The sequence below is a fragment of the Acinonyx jubatus genome, chromosome B4 (genome assembly GCF_027475565.1).
Source record: "Acinonyx jubatus isolate Ajub_Pintada_27869175 chromosome B4, VMU_Ajub_asm_v1.0, whole genome shotgun sequence".
Classification (NCBI taxonomy): Eukaryota; Metazoa; Chordata; class Mammalia; order Carnivora; family Felidae; genus Acinonyx; species Acinonyx jubatus.
The window spans coordinates 114572133-114579737 of NC_069387.1; the positions used below are offsets into that span (position 1 = coordinate 114572133).

At 36.6% G+C, this 7605-nt stretch overlaps 1 pseudogene; it reads left to right on the plus strand.

The window, feature by feature from the left end:
- Positions 1–4427: 4427 nt before the first annotated feature.
- LOC106973404 (FXYD domain-containing ion transport regulator 4-like) lies at positions 4428–6497 on the plus strand (annotated as a pseudogene).
- Positions 6498–7605: the final 1108 nt, after the last annotated feature.

A 7605-nucleotide genomic window follows, 5' to 3' on the forward strand; every position in this document is an offset into this window, starting at 1 on the left:
ATAGCTGGTTTGGACATTTGGTTTGTTTGGGCCTTTTGTCTAATAATAATCCCCTTGCTCCCCTCTTACCTGGTATTTAGTCTTGTACCTGTGAGCCTATTTCTCAAGTCACTACCCCCTGGGTTTGGTCCTGTGTTGAACACTGAGGTCTCATCTAGCTGTAGGACTAAGGCTTCTAAGGACTTAGGGTTGTAGGCCTGACCTTTTTGGAACTCTGTTATGATGGGATTAATATCATGCCCTCAGAATAAGGTGATTATAGATTAATAATGAGGATGTTTTCTCAGAGGGATATAGAAACTCAATATCGAATATTCTTTTGATTAGCATTTAAAGATACTGTTAAACCAAATTCTATCATACATTTAAATTTAAATGCTTTTTTCTAATGTTTAACACAAGAACACAGAGATGTATTCTTAACACATATAGAAAATTTGGAGAATCTAAATAATGAGTTAGAAAACCATAAAAGACTCTTTATGATAGAGAACAACCCAGGGTTGATGGGGAGAAGTGAATGGGGGATGGGCTAAATGGGTGATGGGTATTAAGGAGGGTACTTGTTGTGTTGAGCCCTGGGTATTATACGTAAGTGATGAATCACTAAATTCTACTCCTGAAAACAATATTACGCTATATGTAACTAAGTAGAATTTAAATAAACATTTGAAGAAAAAAATGTATAATGGATTAGAAAAACAGAAGTTATGTATGAATTTCTGGTTGTGCTAAATTATTATAAACATTTGCCTGCTTGGGGCAGAATTATCTCATTTCTTGTCTTTCTAGCTTCAGCAAAAACCCACCAGAGAATCACGCTTATAGCTGCGACAGTTCATGATCTATCTTAACAATAGGACTTAATGATTCTGTTTAGTAAATAACAGCTCATATGGCACTTGTAACATGTATGGGTTATGAAGATGACACCCAAGAGGAATTCAGAGGCTAGTGGGTATGCATGGTTTAGTGAAAGATGGCACTTGACAAAATACTTCAAGTTCAGCTGGTGGTAGAGGAAAGCCATTTGAGAATTAAGTTCAACAGAAGTATAAAAACTGGGTTAATTTAGGTTTGCCATTATTGGGTGAATCTAAAGTATAGGATTCCATGTTCTAGCATGAAAGAAATTATTTTTGAAGTAGTAAATAAATCTATCTATGAAGTGAAATGAGACTGTTCTTTTGAGTGGCAAGATGATTTCTAATTTCCCAACAAAAATAAAGAAAAGGGGGACCTGGCTGTCTCAGTCAGTAGTTCACGTGACTCTTGGTCTTGGGGTTGTGAGTTCAAGTCCCACACTGGACATAGAGCTTATATTAAAAAAAAAAAGAGGGGCACGTGGGTGGCTCAGTCGGTTGAGCGTCTGACTTCAGCTCCACTTCGGCTCAGGTCGTGATCTCACAGCTCCTGAGTTCGAGCCCCGCGTTGGGCTCTGTGCTGACACTCAGAGCCTGGAGCCTGCTTTGGAGTGTGTGTCCCCCTCTCTCTCTGTCCCTAACCCACTCGCATTCTGTCTCTGTCTCTCTCAAAAATAAATAAACATTAAAAAAAAGAAAAGAAAGAAAAATGAAGAAAAGATCTTAAGAGTGGAAAAGCAATATTTACCTCCGTATACTGAAGGTTTGAAACACTTTTTTTTACTTTTCCTATGGAAGCACTTGCATTAGTGTGTTTGCCATAAGGGGGTGCTCTGGGATAATAATTTTTAGCAAACAGCTATCTTTTCTGCTCTGCTACCTGAAAAAAAAGCAAACATATAGATTTGTTAATTCTGTTAATTCTGAGGGTTAGCATAACTAACCCTCAAAAGGTGTCAATTTAAATTAAAAACGTGAAAACTGTTTAAAATGTAAATAGCCAGTGTCTGGCTTCAAAGGAAAAGAGAGACATTGGAAGATGTATTTTTTTTTTTTTTTGTAGACCCTTGTTACCTTTTAAGGGATTTGATTCACAATAAACCAAAGCTGCACCTGAGTTCTGCTAGGTTGGAAAATGAAAACCATATCTCAGGGATTAGCATTTGCTGTTTCCTTTAGTTTGTTTTTTTTTTTTTTTTTTTTCCAGCATTACTTTCACTATGTCTTTGGCCAATGCTGTGGTGATATAGTTGAAATTGCTTTCTTCCAAAGTTGTGTCAGTGTTTTGTATTAGTTTATTCTTAAGGCAGGGGGTTAGGAACCAAGAATTCCACAATAGTTTCACTGTCACCCCTGCAGTATTTGTTGATCAATTCTTAGGTTCTATTCTTGCCTCTCTAAGGTTGGTGAGGTGGGGGTTGAGGCAGTGAGGAGGAGACTCCCTTCTGTATTCAGACTGGAAGGGAGAATCAGAGGCAATCATAGTAGTTCTTCCAAGTATAGAATGCTGTGAAGGGGAACTAAAGAGGTTCCCCTGTCAAGGTCACAAACAGGACATTTAGAGAAATGGCTACAACATCTGGTGGCCAGAATGGAGGGTCCTCACTGTTTTGGTCTAAGTAACTCATAGGGTTCTGCTGCAGATGTCTGTTGACATTGGCTCCTTCCTGCCTGGGTGGCAAATGGCCATGGCATATAGCAGAAGGATAAAGAGAAATGTTACATATTTGAATATGAAAGATTATATAGTCCCTAAACTCATCTCCTTAGGCAAAAACAGGAGAGGCTTTTTTAGTCCTGTTTATGACCATTTAACTCTCTATATGCAAAAGGGAAATTTAGCTGAGGATTTGTATAGTATAACTTGCGAGATTTTCTTAAAAGTTTATTTATTTTGAGAGCGAGAAAGAGTGAGTGGGGAAGGGGGAGAGAGAGAGAGAGAGAGAGAAAGAGAGAGAGAGAACCCCAAACAGATTCCACACTGACAGTGTGGAGTAGGATGTGGGGCTCGAACTCAGCAACTGTGAGATCATGACCCAAGCCAAAACCAAGAAAGAGCTTGAGGCGTAACTGACTGAGACACTCAGGCACACCTTAATTTGGGAGATTTTATTTGAGAATAATGTCCAGACATCAGTCTTTAGTGCACTCTTTATAGACTACATTAAGTGAAAAAAAAATATATATATATTCATATCATCTATATTTTTATTTACTTATTTTTTAAAAAAATCTATATTTAAAAAATACATTTTCCTTAAACATGTTTTAGGTTCTGCTTTCCAAATTGGTTGCCTTCATGGCTTTTCTTTCTAGAGGTGATGCAGAGGAAAGAGGAAAATGAAGACTTTTGAGTAAAGGAAAATGTACACAAGCTTTCCCCTCCACTTATTTTGATATTTAAAATTATATTTTTCTTGTTCTTTTCTAATCATAGAAAAAATAACCCAATCTTTTCTTAGACTCTTGATTATAATAGAACAGCCTAAGGAAAAGATTTTCTTTAAGAGTCTAATATTAGACACCATCAGAGATTACCAAACGGCCAAGAACTAAAACAGAAGGAAAATGTTCTCCAAGATTTGTTTTTGTTTTTTCATTTTTCTCGTGGCCTTCCCATCTATAAGTTTAAAAGATTTAAGGTTTAAAGTAGGCCATAAACTCCATATGGCTGATAGTTGTCTCATACATTTTGTGAGCTGATGAAGCATCTGAAGGGGGATGTGCAGTCACTAGACTAGCTTCTGACCTGCACACACATTTTTTTTTCATTAATCCTTTGCACAGAACAGATGCTCTGGGTGCAGTTTAAGGCCAGAAGAATGTCCAAAATATGTGGGTGTGAATTTGGCCAAAGGGTTAGTTGAATGTGGAGCACAGATACCAGCCTGGAAACAGGTCACATTTTAATGAAAAATGCACATTCAGCATGGCATTGTGTTTTTCAAAGAGGTGGTTCCCAGCCATGGAGAACACAAGGGAGAAATAGGCATTCATGTGGAACTGCTTTAAAACAGAATTCTTGTGTATCCTGGCTGGTGGGGCAGGGCTCTAGTACCCCTTGGGAAATGAGATAATGGAATTTTGCTAGGCATAATTGAGTTTTTTGGAGCATCAGTCGTAATTCTTCAAAAAGAAAAAGAAACCTTTATAATTGAATAAAGGAAAGACTTCATAATTATGACTGGCTATGCTAGCAAAAAATCTTTCTGAGAGGGGCAAAGGTGTTGTCCCATTCACATGCTGAGAATGTGACTAAGCAGAGAAACAGAATTTTCCTTGCCTCACTAAAAAAAAAAGAATAGTGAAGAAAAAAAGTGGCCAAAAAATCTCTACATGTTAAAGAGTGAAATATAGAACTCACTTAGATATATGTATTACTAGAAGTGATTTTATTTCCTCTCAAGAAATGTGTGTGTGTGTGTGTGTGTGTGTGTGTGTGTGTGAATTTTAAACCATTTGAAATGAACTGTAAGTACACAGGCAGCATAATTAAGGTTACTTTTAAGAATGAGAGAAATATAGGAATATTAGACTCAATCACTTTTAAAATAGGAACAAAATGCTATTTGCTAGTGTTAACAAATAGATATTTAATTTTATGTCATTATTATGATTAGTTGTGGATGGCATGCAAAAGCAGCAATGAAAAGTAGCTTCTCAAAAAACAAATACGTTAATGGAGGTATTATATGTGAAGTAAAGAAGGTGATGGTTTATTCTACTTTCTGCTGGTCAGTTAGGATGATGAGGGGATATGAAATTAGGACGTCAAGAAGAATGAAAGAATCTTAGTGTTATTTAGTGTGAAGAAGGCAAGATTAGAAAAGTCAACAGGAGGAAGAAGGTTGCTTCTGGGTGGAACTCCAAGTCGAATTTTGTTCAGTAAATGGAACAAGTACAGATCAGTCAAATTCAATATTGAGTCTTCAAATTAGTTGACCATTGGGCAATAATGTTGCAGAGAAGATTCAAGTATGAAGGTGCCATGACAATAGGATAGAGTCTATGAGATAGAGATATGGCCTCAATTCTGCCCAAACCTTGAGGGTAAAACAAGTCTCAAAACTCTATTTATTTACAAAGATAGCAAAAATAAAGAGTTAAATGTGCATAATCTTTAGGTATAAAATAAATGTTATAAAATATTTTACTTAAGTGTTTGTTGAATTGAATTACATTAAATGTTATAAGTCTAGGAATATTTTTTACCCGTTGTTTTATTTTCAATATAGTTTAAGCCTATTTTCTATACTATAAGTTAGGCAAGTTAGATATCTGTTTTAGATAGAAAAACCCATGGGGCACCTGGGTGGCTCGGTCGGTTGGGCGTCCAACTTCGGCTCAGGTCACGATATCGCGGTCCTTGAGTTCGAGCCCCACGTCGGGCTCTGTGCTAACAGCTCAGAACCTAGAGCCTGTTTCAGATTCTGTATCTCCCTCTCTCTGACCTTCCCCCATTCATGCTCTGTCTCTCTCTGTCTCAAAAATGAATAAACGTTAAAAAATTTAGATAGAAAAACCCATTTCCACATTTCAGCCTCATATTACTACAACTAACAATTTAAAGAAATCAACTCTTTTGAGTTTTAGCAACTTTTGGAATAAACTGAACCCCTTCTTGTTGCCTTCTCTATGAGCTGAAAGCAATTGAGTTAAGGGCTAGAAGTTTCCTACACCTACATTAAAAGAAAAGAAAGAAACGACTCAGAAGAATTTCTTCTTGCTCTGGAATATTGGTGCTGGAACAATTGGGTATCTATATGAAATAAAAAGAAATTGAGTTCTACTTCATAACATAGACAAAAATCAATACCAGGTAGATTCATGACTTAGGTATGAAAGTCAAAACTATAAAGCTGTTAGGAGATAATATAGCAGAATACCTCAAGGGTAGTAAATGATTTATAAACAAGTCACAAAAGGCATTAAACATAAAGGGAAAATTGACTACCCCCAAATTGTCAAGACAGCCCCAGGAACCTCTTCAGACCTGCTTTCTGCACCCAGCTCTCAGGTGAGCTCAGGAAAACGGCTCCCAGCCCTACCCTCCAGCTGTGTCATAAAGAGAGTGACTTGGGGCCTTCTATTCACACTGGCAGGGCTGCCTGCCTTGGATGCCAAAGTCCCTTCTACTATGACAGGGAAAGCCTGCAGGTGGGTGGGATGATTTTTGGAGGGCTCCTGTGCATTGCTGGAATCTTGATCGCCATGAATGGAAAATGCAAATATAAGTACAATCAGAAGCACAGCCCCTTACCTGAGAAAACCACCCCACTCATCACTCCAGGCTCTGCCAGTACTTGCTGAGCACACAGCCAGCTTCGTGGCACGCTTGGTACCAGCTCCAGTGCTGTTCTCTCCCCGCTTGGAGGCTTTACCCTTCATGATGGCCTTTCTCTCCAAGGGTGGGCCTTTAGGCTCCCTTCTGATCAAGAGGCTGTCCTAAAAATTTTTTTTTAAAGTGTCAAAAGACAGTACAAAAAGAAAAGGCACAGAATAGAAGATTTTTGCAACCTGTAACATCAATCAAGTACATACTAGTATCCAGAATAAAGAACTTCTTAAAAAAAAAAAAGACTACCCTATAGAAAAAAGGGCAAGAAAAGTGAAGGGCATTTCACCATTTCATAATAAGGGATATCTAAATGGTTGATAAAATATATGAAAAAAGTATTCAGCTTCCTTCCTAATTAGGGTTATTTAGACTAGTGGGATACCAATGTATACATACCAGATTTTTGAAAATTAGAAAAATTTGAGGTTGGTCAGGATAAGAAGCAACAGGAGCTCTCATACACTTCTAGTAACAGTGTAAGTTGGCACAACCACTTTGGAACTTAGTTTGCATTATCAATAAAGCTGAGACACTCATATTCTATGACACAACAATTTTCCTAGGAATATATTGTGTGCTTATGTTTACCAGAGTTCATGTTTAACAGTACTTATAATAACAGCATTGTTCATAATGACCCCCAATGGAAACATTACAAATATCCATTAACTGTGCAAGGGAGGAATAAATTGAAGTATACTTATATCCAGAAATTAAAATGAACAAAGTACAGCTATCAGAAACAATATGGAGAAAAAGAGAGTATGTACAGTATGATTCCATTTCTATAAAGTTCAAAAATAGGCAAAACTAAATTCTTTTATTTAAGGATATACATATGGGTGGTAAAACTAAAGGAGAGCAATCCAGGATCATGATAAAAGTTAAGGTAATGCTTAGCTCAAGAGGGATAGGAGAATAAAAAAGGATCTATTCTTCAGAGTTAGCAAGTATTGATGATTTCTAGAAGGAACAAGATATAGAAAGTTCATGAGTTAAAAAGAAAATGTGCCTAAGAGAAGTGATATCTATAAGTAAGTCATTCTCTAGACTTATCAGATTGGTATTTTGAAATGTTTTAGAAGATAAGTTAATATATAAACCTGTTAATATGTATTTATATTTCTGATTCATTTATTACCTGAAATGTTATGAAAGTAGACTATTGATAAAATTGAAAAATTGGCAAAAAAAATTGTTTTTCTCTTGATTTTATCTCTGCCCAAATCCTGTGTCTCATTTCTAAATTGTTTAATGAAGATGGTAGTTGCTCTCTTGGCTTAAGGGATTAACTATTCCAGGAATTTGTATTTTAAGAGATTTTTTTAGAAGACTGAAAGTCTTTAAAGGCTCCAAATAAAATCTCAGATGATGGAATTTAAGCTATTTTCACAAGGTGGTTCA